Here is a 17237-nt window from a genome sequence, read left to right as displayed (position 1 = left end):
ATCTGCGGAAGGGAATCAAAGGTAAAGACTATGGTGGAAGGAAAAAGAAAAAGAGAGCCCGGATGGTTTTAAAGAAAGGGGGTTAGCTCAAATTTTAGTTCCTTTTTGTGTTTGATAATGCATGCATGCTGGAAGAAACGTTGCCTCTCAAAAGAAAATAGGGTGCTTTTTAGGGCATCCATAGAAATATAAGTACTGGCCCACGGGGCCTAATTAATTAGCCACCTATTTCTCCCTCTATGCCTAAGGCCTTTCGTCCTAGGTCTAGCGGTCTAGTCCTGACGATCCATAGCAGTTTCTAGGCAAGTTTTAGATTTTGAAAATTGGTATTCATGGTTTATTGTCCTCATCTATGGTGGAATTTGCTCCGATACCAGCTGTGGCAGAACCACCCGAATTATTCCAGCTTAAGTGTCTAAGTCACGCCTCAGGGGCCGTAACACACTTAAATCGGAATAACCCGTCAGTCCTTCAGATCTAGTCTGATAGAGCCACTTAACCAGGATCAAATTCCACAATCTCACTCGAAGGTGAGTCATAGAAGAAATACAATAAAACAGGAAACCTCAAATTAAGTACTGAGTTATTACATAAATCGGAGTTTTCGAGTAGCAAATAAAGTTCACAAAATAAAGTGCAGCGGATAATCGATGTCGTCGGTATCGAGGAATTGGGCAAGGCCTAGCCCACTACTCCTCGTGCTCCTCTCCTGCCGGAGCAACATCCCACTCGACCGTCCAATCCGGTGGCAGGGTGGTAGGCCAAGTCACACCGTCAACCATATCCTGAATGGTACCTGCAAAAATTGTGCCACAAGCAAGGCTGAGTATACTAATACTCAGCTAGACTTAACCGGTGTGAGGAGTCTACTCCTCTACCTCTAGACTATGCAGCTGTTTGGCTGAGGGGTTTGGTTTGCCAAAAGCACTAGCTGATTCTAAAAGCAAATTTTAGCTTTTCAAATTCTATCATCATTAACTTAGCTAGATTTGCTCCTTCTAAGCATACATGGTAACAATCATTTAGTTCAATCAACAAGTTATCTCATGTAACCACATTTCACTTCTTACTCGATGCAGTACAAGGGGTCAAGCAGTCTCATTAGCTGCGAGAAGCAGACGATTCGAATCGAGTTTTATCCTTGCAAGGTAAACCTAAACACACGGCATGTCAGGGTACTCCGACCCCACACATGACAATCGTCCCCATCGATTCCCCGTTCGCGTCCAGGCCTCACCGCCTTGGCATACAATGCTCCACTGACCCCGGCTGCCACCGTGCAGTGACCGCACTTGTACCCACTATAGCTAGCATGGGAGACCCAGTCTCAGGTCGCATGAGGGATAAAGTCCGCGCCCGGCTTCACTCAGGTACTAGGTTTACCGGTTACCATTTTTCCCGGCATGTGCTTAGTACGTTCAAAAGCTTGACTCAGGTATCCACACATTAATCCTTAATTCCTTTTTCCCGTCTCATGGACAAGGCATCCTCCCTGGATCCAAATCCATAGACTAACATCTATCCCGTTATCAAGATGAGTACAATCAATTCCTGACCTCGCGCAAGTGCTATAAAAATCACTCGACTTCTACCGAGATCCTGATTAGCAAGCAGCTACTCGACCTAGCATACTAGTATTCATCTCAAAAATGGAATCCTAAGTTCATGCAACTAGAGGTTTCAAGCAACTCCTACACTTAAGTGCACATTGCAATCCTACAAGCATTAAGTGTAGTAAAGTAGCATATAATAATACGGTTATGCATATAAATCGGGGCTTGCCTTCAATTGCTGGGGCTGCGGGGAGATCCTCAATAGCAGTCTCTGAAGCCTGCTCCTGGTCCTCCTCTTGGACAGGTCCTTGCTCGGGGATGAGCACGTACTCTTCGTCGGCAAGATTACAATCTAATTAATGCAATGCGTAAGATATATGCATGATATGATATGTGCTTCTAGAAATTACATCTTTAAAGGTGTATGATCTTCCTTGAGCTAAACAAGGTTAACTTTACTTATGTAAGACCCTTGGGTGGTATACTTGGTAAATTGGTTTAAACTTAGCTAAGGTAAGCAGTAGATTTAATTTTGGGGTTCCACTGAATTCCTTTTAAGTCTTAGGGAGAATTGATAAGTTCTCAAGTTAGACTTATTGGGGTGAGGTTTACTTCTTCTTCCCTTTTCTTTTATTCTCTTTAATGTTTTGGAGTAGGTTTGAACTACAAGTTGCTTTTATAAAATTCTAAAAATTCTGCAAACATTACAGTGGCTTGGTACTGCTGTATGTTTCTCGGTCTCAAAATTTGGGGATCAGAAAGTGAATAGTTTTCTCTGGACAAAATTATCAAATCCTAGGGCAGAAGGGGTGCTTTGAACTACAACTATTATTTAACAGTGGGTAATTCTCTAAAACTTATTTTTGCTGGCTTTTGGGTGCTATAACATGACTTGATACAAATTTCTAGTCATTAATACCTTTTAATTATTTCTCTATGGTTTTCTCAAGTTTCTAGCCAAATGGGTGCTTTCTACTACCACTATATTTGAAAAACATCAAACAACAGAGTTCTTATTTTTCTTGGTTATTATTTTGTGCAAGAGCAATCATTCTGAAGTTTGGCCTCTATTTGCTTAAGGGAAGGGGTGGTATGCATTATTTGAATTAAGTGGCCTTTCTTTTAAATTATTAGCAATAGGTATGAGTTTGCTTCTTTTTCATGGGTTTGCATTTTTCTCTGGTAGTTCATCACACTATGGACTTAGCAAAATTTTGGTTGCCCATTATTGCATCATTAGGTGTTATTCAAGAATTATTTGGAAAATGCCTTTATATCACTTTATATTTATTTTCTTTACTTAAAAAGTTGGGCTGAGGTGTTCTTTATTTTTGTAGTGGGGCTCCGGTGGTTGTAAGTCCACTGGATTTTTATGACTCATTTTTGTTATAGTTTTGCTACTCTAATAATTGATTTTCAGTCCACATAAGGCTAAATAAAACATTTTAAATTAAAACTGGTCTGAATTAATGGTGTCTGTATTTTTCCTAGGTTCTCTGTTACATAAGCAAACTAGGAAAAATAATTTTAATCACTGTTCATTAATTTATAATGCCTTTCTGATTTTTCCTAAGTTTTTGGGCAGAATAGTTTTAAATGAATAACTACATCATAATTTCTAATGCTGGGGTTCCTACCATTTTTAAATAGTGTCTAAATGAGGTTTGATCATCTACAAATTTTCTTAAGTTCAGCACAGAAGAAAAACTAATTTTCCTTAATTAAACTAGGTTTGGTAAGTTTCTGTTTTTAATTTTAAACTCTAAAATTTAGAACAGAAAGCATAGGGTTTATCATTTTTAAATGATAGTTCAAAATATTCAGGAGCTAGCAAAATTAGTTTGACAACTTTTTATGAAGAATTCATCAAGTTATGGGTTTTCTAAGTTCTCTGGTCATTTTAAAACGATTAACAGAATTGGTTTAATGGAAATCCACTTTGCACTGGGGTCCCTGGCGGGTTTTCTAAGTTTTCCTCGCGGATTGGTCCTTAAGTTACTATTCACATGAGTCACTGACGTTACAGAAAACCCCTCGGGTTCTACAAATCCTAACCCGAGGTCCTTCTTCTATCTTAAACAGTAACCGCGGCGGAAGAAAGGGCGGAGGGGCTTACCGGCGGCGAGATTGCTCCGGTGAAGTGGTCGAGGACGTAGGGGAGGTCTCGGGGATCACAACGGTGTGCGGGTCGCCGTCGGAGATGGCCGGAGTCGGTCGGTCCACGCGCGCAGGCGGGGATGCTCGTCGGCGGCGAGGAGTCCGGCCTGGTCACGGCGAGATAGAGCAACTGGATGGGTCAGAGAGGTTCACGGGATGCCAGAGAAGATATGGGTGCAAGGAATTGGTCGGAGACTCACTGGATAGCTCGGTCCACGCGCGGCGGCGGAAGACCGAAGTCCGGTGAGGTCGATCTCGGGCCTCCGGTGAAGTCCGACCGGGTCCGAGGGCTTGGCAAGCTTCACAGGCTACTGGCGGAGCTAGCCGAAGCACTGGCTCGACTTGAGGATGGCTGGAGTGGGCTGGCCACGGTGGCCGAAGCTCTAGCGGCAATAGCGGGCGGAATTGAGCTCGCCGGAGCTAAGGAGAGGGGGCTGGCCGGTGAGGGTGAGTGCGGGGCGAAGTGAGGGGCGCCCGGGGAGGCTTTATAGGTGCGGGCGGGCACGGCCGAGGGCGAGGGCGTGCGGCGGACTTGACCGGACGCCGGGGTGAGCGCGCGCGGGTTGGGCGAGATCTGGCGTGCCGACGAGGGTCGAACACGTGTGCCCGTGCGTTCTGCCCAAGTTATGGCGCGTGTGGTCGCTCATCCGAGCCTGCTCTCGCCTTGGTCAGTGCACAAAACCTCTTCTCCTCCCTACAAGCTACCAATCTTGTGTGGGGGTCATAGGATTTTGCCTACTGGTTGCAGAGATATGGAGCCAGGAAATCCGGTTTGTCTCCCTGCTCAAACCCGAGGCAAATCCAAGGTTTTGTCGTGTCTAGGGCTCGCGTCCCAATGCTATCTTCTGGCACACGACAGAGGGGTTAGTTAGACACAATTTTGTCAATGGGGCCATTAGGATTCGAGTTAGGGATCAAGGTGAACATCCCTGATCTTTGGCTCAAGGTCTGAATTTCAGAATTCTGAAATTCAGAATTCCCATTAAGTCCCCACATGAGAAGCTTGATTTGGGGTTTTATTTGAGTTATTTTGGCTAAGCTTTCTCAACCTTTCTTGTTGCTTATTAAATATACTTCAAGTTTTATAATTGGCTCAAGTCACAATTTTAAATTTTTCATACCCTTTTCCTTATTTTCTTGCATTTTGCTTATAGGGCTCACTTAGGGTTTTTATTAGGGTTGCATATTCTTACCTTTTTAAAAGACTTAATTTTTTTGATCATGATACTTTTAAGTATATACTTGGTGGATTCTTTCTTACTTATGTTAATTTGATGCTCATGCTTACTTTGATTCACATGAAATAATGGTTCTTGGTTTGGCATTTTAAGAGAAACCCTAGGTGACACTGGGGTGTCACACCTAATATCTCTATGTCTGAACCAGACTCAAAACCCGTATCGGCAGTGATTTTAAAATGTCACGATTCGCCTTTTCCGACTAAAAATCCAAAGCCGATCGAAATCTTAAGAAAAAAATTTGTTTCTAAAATAGCGCGCGAGAAAATTTCAAAGCGAAGCCAAATCGAATTCTTGGTCCAAATTAAGTGCTCAATCGTCTGTCATCGTGACGCCGGTCTTCCTCGTTTGTCGCATCAATTTCAGTCTCGCACAGATAAATCGCCGCCAAAACCCAGGGGTATTTTAGGTTTCCTTCTACCCTAAGCAACCCCACTAAAACCCTAACCCTAGGGCTTCTCTATAAATACGGATCCCCCTCACTTGCACTTGGCTTTTATTCATCTACCCCCTAGCCACTAGCGACTCTTTTATTCATGTCGTCTTCCTCCCCACGCCACTTTCCCACCCTCTCTGGTTTAGCGCAGGAGCAGGGCCTCCATGGCACCACCCCTCCCCCTTGGCTCCACCTCCCTCGGCGGCGCCCTTCTTCCCAAAGAGCAAGGAGCAGCAACAGCTCCACCTCCATGCTCCTCTCTCTATGGTGAATCCCAGTGCCCTCTACAATTCCTCCCCCATGCCACCTGCCCTCCTGCTCGCCCCCTCCTCTGCTTCCCACGAGCAGGGAGTCTTTCTTCTCCTAGGAGAACCACATCCGTTCGACCTTTGCCGTCTCTGCCATGGCCGCGTTGGTGGCCTGTTTTCCCATCGATGGTGGAGATTTCGGCCAGTCCTGCTGGAGCCCTCCCATGGCCGACCTCCGCTTCTCCCTTACCGGCGTTTCACCACCATTCATGGTGCTCAGCCTTGCCTAGGGCCAGGCGTCCTACCAGCACCTTCCCCTGGTGCTCCTCTTCTCCATGGACGTCGAGCTCTGGATCCATGGTCACCGGCCCTCACCCGGTCATCTTCCTCCTTGCCTCCTCTTCTCGGCCACCACTGCGAGTACCTCCCTGTGGTTCGCATGGCCTCTCCATGCCTCTCCCTGGCTTGAGTAGGCCGACGCCTTTCCCTAGCGGGAGCTCCTTCTCCCCATGCTCTAGTGCCTCGCCGTGGAATCCTCCTCCTCCTCACGCCATCCATGGTTGCTCCCTTTCCTCAGCATCAAGCCCCAGATTGTTGTACGCCGACCTGGAACTGCGTAGTCCCGACCCACGTCGTCGCGTTGAGGTTTGGACAGCCCCATGCTGCGTCATCGATCTGCGCAGTTCGACCGTCTCGGTGTCTCGCTTCACCGGATTTAAGAAGCCCTTGCGCGTTGTCGTCAAACCTCGGTGAGCCCCTCGCTTTTCTCATTATTCCACACTTTATGTGTTCGGCAAAATGACTAAATTAGTAAAAATGTGTGTGTCAATGATTGCAACCCCTCATTGTCGCGCCTCGCGCACCCCGTGTTCGACGCAACACCTAAACCGTGAACGGAATGCGCAAGTCAAATCCGATTTTGACAGGTTGATGGATTTATAATTTAGTATCATTGTGATTCGATTGATGGCATGCATATAGATGTGGTACTTAAATGTGTGTGAATATGTTATGTGCGGATTGAAATTCACGGAGGAGAAAGTGGTACACGTGGGTGTGTTTGTGTTCGGAAAGCCAACAAGTGTATGTGTGGATGCATAGGTAGATTGGAGAAACGAACGGGTCGTGCTTGTCTAATGTGATGAGTAAGTTTGGAAATACAAGTTATGTAAGGATCGAATTAGTGGACGTGTGTGTGTGCCATGGTGCATTGTATCAGTGGTCGCGTAAGTTATTTGATTGAGGAGTGCGGGTATATGCCATGACATGGTTATACTCGCAATGAGGAAAGATGTATGTATTGTGTAACATGATGTTTAGATTGCTATTGTATATCGTGTGAAGGATGCTCATGGTGGTCATGTGACTGTAGGGTGGTGTAGTGGCAAAGATAGAAATAAGTTTAGTATTTTAAACGGTTAGTTGATAGTATCTATCGGTGTTGTCATAATTTTTGTTGTATGGCAGATTGATGCTTCACTTTGTCAATCATTGCATTCCATGCCCATTGGATAAATAAATGTCTTGTTGATCGATTAGAGGTCTTATATGAGCGTTACCGCAGCCCAATAATTATTAAAGGCGAGTAGCATTCATAAGTCAGTCCTTGTTAAAATTGAAGAACAATCCGATAAGATATGCACATAAGCGCCTTAAGTCTTTCGGTAGTAAAAATGTAGTCTTATGGAATTTTATGCCATGTGTTAACGCTCTTCATGTTAGATCTCCTAAAATGTGGTGTTTTAGGTGACTTGTGTGTTGTCCAGTTTAAGTTGAGAAATGATTAAGAAAAGCTAATTAATCTGCTCCCACCCATGTTTTAAGTTGCAATGTCTAAAATGGGTTGCTAAGTTTTATACTGTGTTAGTCAACTCCTGTTAAGTAGGAGTCAATTGCTTTAAGTGATCGTTATATATATGTTGTGTCTCAGTTTGCGATAATAATAGGCAAGCCAACGTGTATATTGTATAGCCGGCTATGTCGTTGCTCTAGTTAGCCGACTTGTTAGATGGCTTTGGTTAATCTCGTGGTCACGGTGATTTCCTTGTTTTGGTCCAAATGCGCATGGTTATGGTCGCGGGTGAAAAGTAGTAGTGTTCATGTGATGTCTAAGTTAAAATGCAAATTGTTGGGTGAAGAGCGCATCGATATACATATATACCGGGTATGATTGTTGTGGTGAATGCGTTTGTTAATTGTGTGTGTGGAAATTCTAGCGCACGAAATGACTTGGATAAAAAATTGTAAGTCTACTTGTTGGTCCTCATTTAATCACCAAAACATTATCGAAATGGCTCAAGGGCACATTTCCCTTTCAATCTCCCCCTTTTTGGTGATTTATGCCAACACATCAAAAAGCAATCAAAACATGTGCAACAACAATGCAAATGAGGACCAAATTGTATTTGACTCTAATTTGGCATATTTGGGTCTTTCTTTGCCACCACTTGGTTTGTTTTTGCAAATCACATTCATTTTCCTATCTCTAAGTCAAACTCACTTGTTTGGGCATAAAGAGAGATAATCCAAGAATGAAATTGATCAAGAGCCAAAAACTCCCCCTTTTTTCCATAATCATAAATTCTCCCTCACAAGAGACCAAATTTTGTAGTAAGAGTATTTTTGACAAATCAAAAATCCTAACTCTACAATTTTCAAAATTCTCAAGTGGTAGCTGATCCATTTGCTTTGGCCTTAATTTCTCCCCCTTTGGCATCAAGCACCAAAACCGGATCATTCTTGGCCCTTTAACCCCATTGCCTCACCAAAATTGTCAATTAAGAGCAAAAGGCAATAAGAGCATAAGAATGAACTTGGAGGTGAGTACACTAATACCGGAGTGCAGTGGAAGTCTTTGCATGGTCCAAGTTCAACTTTCCCTTTCAATTCACCTTTGAGACTACATCAAGTACACTTAAACACAAGGTAAGTCTCAAAGGGTCAAGTTGTAGCACATCTCCCCCTAAATATGTGCATCATTCACACATGGACTTTTGAGGTCTGAGGATCCCTTGCACAACTTGAGCATCATAAATAAACAACAAATTGCATAAATGTATAGGTAACATGATCAAAGGCATAAAACACATGTATGCTATAGATCAATCCAAGTTACGTGAATCTAAGACATTTAGCTCACTACGCAGCCTACAAAAGGTTTTCTCATCTAAAGGCTTGGTAAAGATATCGGCTAGCTGGTTCTCATTGCTAATATGGAACACCTCGATATCTTCCTTTTGCTGGTGGTCTCTCAGAAAGTGATGCCGGATGTCTATGTGCTTAGTGCGGCTGTGTTCAACAGGATTTTCTGCCATGCGGATTGCGCTCTCATTGTCACATAGGAGTGGGACTTTGCTCAGATTGTAGCCAAAGTCCCGGAGAGTTTGCCTCATCCAAAGTAGTTGCGCGCAACACTGTCCTGCGGCAACATACTCGGCCTCAGCGGTGGATAGGGCAACTGAGATTTGTTTCTTTGAACTCCAAGACACCAGGGACCTTCCTAGGAATTGGCACGTCCCTGATGTACTCTTCCTATCAAACTTGCATCCAGCATAATCGGAGTCTGAATATCCAATCAAGTCAAAGGTAGACCCCTTTGGATACCAGATCCCAAAGCAAGGCATAGAAACTAAATATCTAAGAATCCGCTTAACGGCCGCAAGGTGACATGCCCTTGGGTCGGATTGATATCTAGCACACATGCATACACTTAGCATAATATCCGGTCTACTAGCACATAAATAAAGCAATGACCCTATCATAGACCGGTATGCCTTTTGATTAATGGACTTATCTCCTTTGTTGAGGTCGACATGTCCGTCGGTTCCCATAGGTGTCTTCGCGGGCTTGGCGTCCTTCATCCCAAACCGCTTGAGAAGATCTTGAGTGTACTTCGTTTGGGAGATGAAGGTGCCATCCTTGAGTTGCTTCACTTGGAACCCAAGGAAGTAGTTCAACTTTCCCATCATTGACATCTCGAATTTTTGAGTCATCACCCTGCTAAACTCTTCACAAACTTTTGATTAGTAGAACCAAATATTATGTCATCGACATAAATTTGGCACACAAAAAGGTCACCATTACAGGTCTTAGTGAAAAGAGTGGGATCGGCTTTCCCAACCTTGAAAGCATTTGCAATTAAGAAATCTCTAAGGCATCCATACCATGCTCTTGGGGCTTGCTTAAGTCCATAGAGCGCCTTAGAGAGCTTAAACACATGGTCGGGGTACCTGTCATCCTCAAAGCCAAGGGGTTGTTCCACGTACACCTCCTCCTTTATTGGCCCGTTGAGGAAAGCGCTCTTCACATCCATTTGAAACAACCTGAAAGAGTGGTGAGCGGCATAGGCTAATAATATTCTAATAGACTCTAGCCTAGCCACAGGAGCAAAAGTCTCCTCGAAATCCAAACCTTCGACTTGGGCATAACCTTTTGCCACAAGTCGAGCCTTATTTCTTGTCACCACCCCGTGCTCGTCTTGCTTGTTGCGGAACACCCACTTGGTTCCCACAACATTTTGCTTTGGACATGGCACCAGGCTCCAAATTCATTCCTTTTGAAGTTATTGAGCTCTTCCTGCATGGCCAATACCCAGTCTAGAACTTGCAAGGCCTCTTCTACCCTGAAAAGCTCAATAGAAGAGACAAACAAGTAATGCTCACAAAAATTAGCTAAACGTGAGCGAGTTGTTACTCCCTTGCTTATGTCACCCAGAATTTGATCGATGGGGTGATTTCTTTGGATCGTCGCTCGGACTTGAGTTGGAGGGGCCAGTGGTGCTTCGTCCTCCATAATTTGTTCTTCTTGTGCTCCCCCTTCATCACACGCCTCTTCTTGAGGAACCTGTCCATCATCTTGAGTAGGGGGGATGCACCATTGTTGAGGAATAAGGTTGATCTTGCTCTTGTTGTTCCTGTGGTCGCACATCTCCAATCGCCATGGTGCGTATTGCGGCCGTTGGAACATCATCTTCATCTATATCATCAAGATCAACTTGCTCTCTTGGAGAGCCATTAGTCTCATCAAATACAACGTCGCTAGAGACTTCAACCAAACCCAATGATTTGTTGAAGACTCTATACGCCTTTGTATTTGAGTCATACCCTAATAAAAACCCTTCTACAGCTTTGGGAGCAAATTTGGAATGTCTACCTTTCTTCACCAAAATGTAGCATTTACTCCCAAATACACAAAAATAAGAGACGTTGGGTTTGTTACCGGTAAGGAGTTCGTAGGAGGTCTTCTTGAGGAGACGATGCAGATAAAGTTGGTTTATAGCGTGGCAAGCTGTGTTCACAGCTTCCGACCAAAACCGCTCGGGCATCTTGAACTCTCCAAGCATTGTCCTCGCCATGTCAATAAGTGTCCTGTTCTTCCTCTCTATCACACCGTTTTGTTGTGGTGTGTAGGGAGCGGAGAACTCATGCTTGACACCTTCCTCCTCAAGATACTCCTCAACTTGTAAGTTCTTGAACTCGGACCCGTTGTCGCTCCTTATCTTTTTCACCTTGAGCTCAAATTCGTCCTTAGAAAACGCTTTAGGGTCCCTTGGGTTTCAGATTTATCCTGTAAAAAGAACACCTAAGTGAAGCGGGAAAAGTCATCTACAATAACAAGACCATACTTACTTCCCCCGATGCTAAGGTAGGCGACGAGTCCGAAGAGGTCCATGTGCAGAAGCTCCAGTGGTCTTGACGTTGTCATCACATTCTTGCTGCGATGAGTGCTTCCCACCTGTTTCCCTGCCTGACAAGCTGCATAAGGTCTATCTTTTTCGAAGCAGACATTGGTTAGTCCTAACACATGTTCTCCCTTTAGAAGTTTGTGAAGGTTCTTCATCCCATCATGTGCTAGACGGCGATGCCACAGCCAGCCCATGCTAGTCTTAGCTATTAAGCATGCATCTAGATTGGCCTCCTCTTTCGAAAAATCAACTAAGTAGAGTTTGCTGTCTAGTACACCCTTAAATGCTAATGAACCGTCACCCCTTCTAAAGACAGAAACATCAACATTTGTAAACAAACAATTGTAGCCCATGTGGCACAATTGACTTACAGAAAGGAGATTGTAACCAAGCGACTCTACTAGAAACACATTTGAAATGGAGTGCTCATTGGTGATGGCTATCTTGCCTAAGCCTTTGACTTTGCCTTGGTTCCCATCTCCAAAGATGATCGTATCCTAGGAATCCTTGTTCTTGACGTAGGAGGTGAACATCTTCTTCTCCCCCATCATATGGTTTGTGCATCCACTGTCGATAATCCAGCTTGAGCCCCCGGATGCATAAACCTACAAGGCAATTTACACTTGGGTTTTAGGTACCCAACTCTTGTTGGGTCCTACAAGGTTAGTTACAATAGCCTTTGGAACCCAAAAACAAGTCTTATCTCCCTTGCATTTGGATCCCAACTTCCTAGCAACTACTTTCTCATTCTTACAACAAATTGCAAAAGAAGTATTGCAAGCATGGTAAATTGTAGAAGCTTCATTACATACTTTCCTAGGCACATGATGCACAACATGATTTCTCCTATGCTTACTTCTACCATGCACAAAAGTAGAGCTAGAAGCAAACATAGCATGTGAATTAAAGACATCATGATCATAACTCCTATGAGCATTTCTAAAAAATTTTCTATCATTATAAATGAAAGTATGATTCCTTTGAGCATTACTAGCCATAGGAGCCTTCCCTTTCTCCTTGTTGAGAACGGGAGCCTTTTGGCTTGTTAAGTTCTTGGTTTCCTTTCGAAAACCAAGTCCATCCTTAATAGAGGGGTGTCTACCAATGGTGTAGGCATCCCTACCAAATTTTAATTTATCAAAATCAACCTTGCAAGTCTTAAGTTGAGCATTAAGACTTGACACCTCATCATTTAATTTAGCAATGGGCGCAAGATGTTCATCACAAGCTTTGATATCAAAATCCTTGCATCTATTGCAAATTACAAGATGTTCTACACATGAACTTGATTTATTAGCTACCTCTAGCTTAGCATTTAAATCATCGTTCAAAGTCTTTAAACTAGACATAGATTCATTGCAAGTAGATAACTCAGAAGATAGTAATTCATTCCTTTTAATCTCTAAGGCAAGAGACTTTTGAACACTAATAAATTTGTCATGTTCCTCATACAAAATGTCCTCTTGCCTCTCTAGCAGTCTATCTTTTTCATTTAAAGCATCAATCAACTCATTAATCTTTTCTACTTTAGCTCTATCTAATCCTTTGAACAAGCTAGTGTAATATACTTCATAATCACTAGAATCCTCATCACTAGAAGTAGAGTACTTGGGGGAATCTCGAACACTCACCTTCTTTTCCTTGGCCATGAGGCAGGTGTGGCGTTTGTTAGGGAAGAGCGAAGATTTGTTGAAGGCTGAGGCTGCCAGTCCTTCATCGTCGGAGTCGGATGAAGAGCAGTCCGAGTCCCATTCTTTGCCAAGATGAGCCTCGCCTTTTGCCTTACTATAGCTTTTCTTCTTCTCCTTCTTCCCATGTCTTTCTTCCCCTGGTCATTTTCATTATCGGGACATTGAGCAATAAAATGACATGTCTTACCACATTTGAAGCAGGAGCGCTTTCCCCTTGTCTTATTCTTGTTGGGGTACTCCTTGTGTCCTTTTAGTGCGGTCTTGAAGCGCTTGATGATAAGCGCCATCTCATCTTCGTTGAGGCCAGCGGCCTCCACTTGTGACACCTTGCTTGGTAGCATCTCCCTGCTGCTGGTTGCTTTAAGGGCAACGGTTTGAGGTTCGTGGATGGGGAGTGGACCGTTTAGAGCATCGTCCACATATCGAACCTCCTTCACCATCATACGCCCACTCACAAACTTGCCAAGAATCTCCTCGGGCGTCATCTTGGTGTACCTGGGATTCTCACGAATAAGGTTGACAAGATGGGGGTCAATTACCGTAAATGACCTTAGCATTAGACGAACGACGTCATGGTTCGTCCATCTTGTACTTCCATAGCTTCTAATTTTGTTGACCAGGGTCTTGAGCATGTTGTATGTTTGTGTTGGCTCCTCTCCCCTGATCATCGCGAAGCTTCCCAGCTCGCCTTCCACCAACTCCATCTTGGTGATCATGGTGGCGTCGTTTCCCTCATGTGATATCTTGAGGGTATCCCAAATTTGCTTGGCGTTGTCCAAGCCGCTCACCTTGTTGTATTCATCCCTGCACAAAGATGCTAGCAAAACAGTGGTAGCTTGTGCATTCTTATGAATTTGCTCATTAATGAACACAGGATCATCGGTACTGTCGAAATGCATTCCATTTTCAACTATCTCCCAAATACTAGGATGGAGAGAAGATAAGTGACTACGCATTTTGTTACTCCAAAAAGAGTAGTCCTCTCCATCAAAGTGTGGAGGTTTACCAAGAGGAATTGAAAGCAAATGAGCATTGGAATTTAAAGGAATACGAGAGTAATCAAATTAATAATTTTGATTAACCGTTTTCTTCTTTGAAGACGAGTCATCGTTGTCATGTGGTGAAGAAGACGAGGCATCACTGTCGTAGTAGATGATCTTCTTGATACGCCTCTTCTTCTTTCCATCTCTTTTCTTATGACTCGAGCCTGAGTCAGTTGGCTTGTCGTCTCTAGGCTCGTTGAGGAAGGACTCCTTTTCCTTGTTGTTGATCACCATCCCCTTTCCCTTAGGATCCATCTCTTCGGGCGATTAGTCCCTTAGATGAAGAGAACGGCTCTGATACCAATTGAGAGCACCTAGAGGGGGGTGAATATGTGATCCTATAAAATTCAACACTAAATACCAACAACCTTGATTAAAAAAATATTAGTGTGGGTTAATCAAGTTAATGAGCCGAGCTCTTGCGAACACAAACAATCAAAGAAGGAACAATCACAAGAGACACACGATTTTATCCCGTGGTTCGGCCAAGTAACACTTGTCTACTTCCACGTTGTGGCGTCCCAATGGACGAGGGTTGCACTAAACCCCTTTCAAGTGATCCAAAGATCAACTTGAATAACACAGCTTTTCTTCCTTATATTTTTTCCCGTTAGTGAGGAATCTCCACAAGTTGGAGCCTCTCGCCCTTACAACAAAGATCACAATGAAAACACAAGAGTAAGGTTGGGGAGCAACACACACAAATCTGCAGCACACACACGCACACAAGCCAAGACTTGAGCTCAAAATGAAGCACAGAGAGTTCACAACTAGAATGGAGCTCAAATCACTAACACGATCGATCAAGTGCGCGGAGACGGAGTGTGGGAGTATTAGATTGCTTAGTGAATGCTTGGGTGCCTCCTCCATGCGCCTAGGGGTCTCTTTTATAGCCCCAAGACAGCTAGGAGTCGTTGGAGGCCAACAAGGAAGGCAATTCTTGCCTTCTGTCGGGTGGCGCACCGGACAGTCCGGTGCACCACCGGACAGCCACTGTTCATGTTCGTGCGCGATCTCCTTCCTTTTCTAGTGCAGACGACCGTTGCAACTCCGGGCTGGTTGGCGCACCGGACATTGTCCGGTGCACACCGAACTGTCCGGTGCCCCCTGCTGACCGTTGGCGCGGGCCACGTGTCACCCGCGGATAACGCGACCGACCGTTGCGCTGGCGGCCGTTGGCTCACCGGACAGTCCGGTGCTCCACCGGACAGTCCGGTGAATTATAGCCGTACGCCGCCAAACTTTCTCGAGAGTGGCCTGTTCACCGAAGACTGGCCTGGCGCACCGGACACTATCTGTTGCACCACCGGACAGTCCGGTGTGCCACGTCGTGCTGGGCTTTGGCTGTACCAAGCCAAGTCTTTTGCATTTCTCTCTTTTCCTGTTTCTAGCACTTAGACAATATATGTTAGTACTTAAAACAATGTACCAAGTCTAGAAACATACCTCATGTCTTGATTTGCACTTTTCTCTTCATTTAGCATATAGGAACTTACTTATATGTGTTGGGCACTTAATCACCAAAACATTATCGAAATGGCCCAAGGGCACATTTCCCTTTCAGTGGTAGCGGCCAAAGTCAGCACTAGAGATCTAGTGCAAGAGTACTTGGAAAATAGAATATTTCCGACCTCTAGTGGCTGGTGAATGCCTAAGAAGAAGGATGAGGGCAAAAAGCATGAACTTGTTCGTCTCCCTTACCGATTTAAATTTGAGAAACAATTCAAGAAGCCATGCAAAGAGTGGTTAGAAATGATTGAAACAATGTGCAATGAAATTCTTGGCAATTACACCAAGAAAGAGGACCAATTAATGACTGCTGCCTTCGGCACCCGGCCAAAACAAAGGCTGAATCGAGTGATGGACGCGTTAAACTTCGAATACCTAGACTATGAAAGGCTTGACAAAGGGACCGAAGGGGTGAAAACGAAAAGGATTGTCAGCATCTTGAGTAGGCAAGTTGCTCGACTAGTAAAGGAGGATGAGAATATTTTGAAGAAGGCAAAATCAGCTCCTGAGCCGAAAGCAGCAATCTCTAAAAAGCGGAAGCTTGACATGACTCCCTCTGCTGAGCCAAAGGTGGATGAGACAGGAGAAGAAGCTCCTTCAACGCCCTCTGCTGTCGAAGTAGCATAAATTTTAAAGGTAGTGACTGATTCCTTGCCCATCAAGCTACTAAGTCCTCTGGGACCAGAACTTACAAAATTTTTACAGAAGAAAGATCAACCGTCGGCTGCAAAGGATAAGGCTGAAGGTCAAAAGAAACGAAGAATAGTCAACGTGATGCAAGCCATCGAGCGAACACCGCCTTTAGCCTCGGCGTCCAAAATGGTGACTGCTGCAAGTGCCGAAGCCGAAGCTGCAAAACTTGCGACCATAATGTTAGGAATTGACAAGCTCATATCAGATATGGTCGCAGAAGAGACAGTTGTGACTGCAGAGGAAAACATGGCCGCAGTGCCTGACAAAGGGAAAAAGTTGTTGATACTTCTTTGGGAGAAAAAGGTTTTGACCTTCGACACCTGGTTGGTCAGGAATTGTCCGAGGCAGATAAAGAGGAGCTAAAAGAATATGGAATATCTTGCGGCTATCAGTCGGGATCTATGCTCTTCGGCGGGGTTGACGAAGAAACTTTGGGATGTATTCGCGACCGTGCCGGGGCGAAAATAATCGGCACTCTGTCTAAGAGTGTTGGTTTCCCAAAGCTAGAGTCTGACATTAGTGGTTACCGACGGCAACACACTGTCGACAGCCTATTTTACTCCAATTTCAAGGTGAAATCTGTGTCTAGGTTCTTGTTATCTTTGTAATGGATTAAAATATTCTAACCTTAACTTGTTTTCGCAGAGCATGCTGCTTAGTAAGGCGCTACGAATGCAACAGAATGAAATATTAATTGAAGGCTTGGAGAATAAGATTAAGGATTTTGAAGCTTCTCTCGAAAAGAAAGATTTTCTTCTACAAGCAACCGAAGGTTCCCTTGCAGAAGAACAAGCTAAAATTGCTAAATTAAGTGAGGAACTTCTCAATGCTCGAACAACTTTAAAGGAAAAATCATAGCGCTTCGAACAAGAAAGAAAAGAACTGCAAGCAAAATCCGAAGCCGAAGCTGAGAAGAGTACGAAGCTACAGGAAAGACTGAAAGACCTTTGGAATAAGTGCTCGGATTTTGCCACCCGCTGCGCGCA

Source organism: Zea mays, chromosome 2, assembly GCF_902167145.1.
Source record: "Zea mays cultivar B73 chromosome 2, Zm-B73-REFERENCE-NAM-5.0, whole genome shotgun sequence".
NCBI lineage: Eukaryota > Viridiplantae > Streptophyta > Magnoliopsida > Poales > Poaceae > Zea > Zea mays.
The sequence above is the reverse complement of the archived record's forward strand: the minus strand, read 5'-3'. Positions refer to the sequence as shown.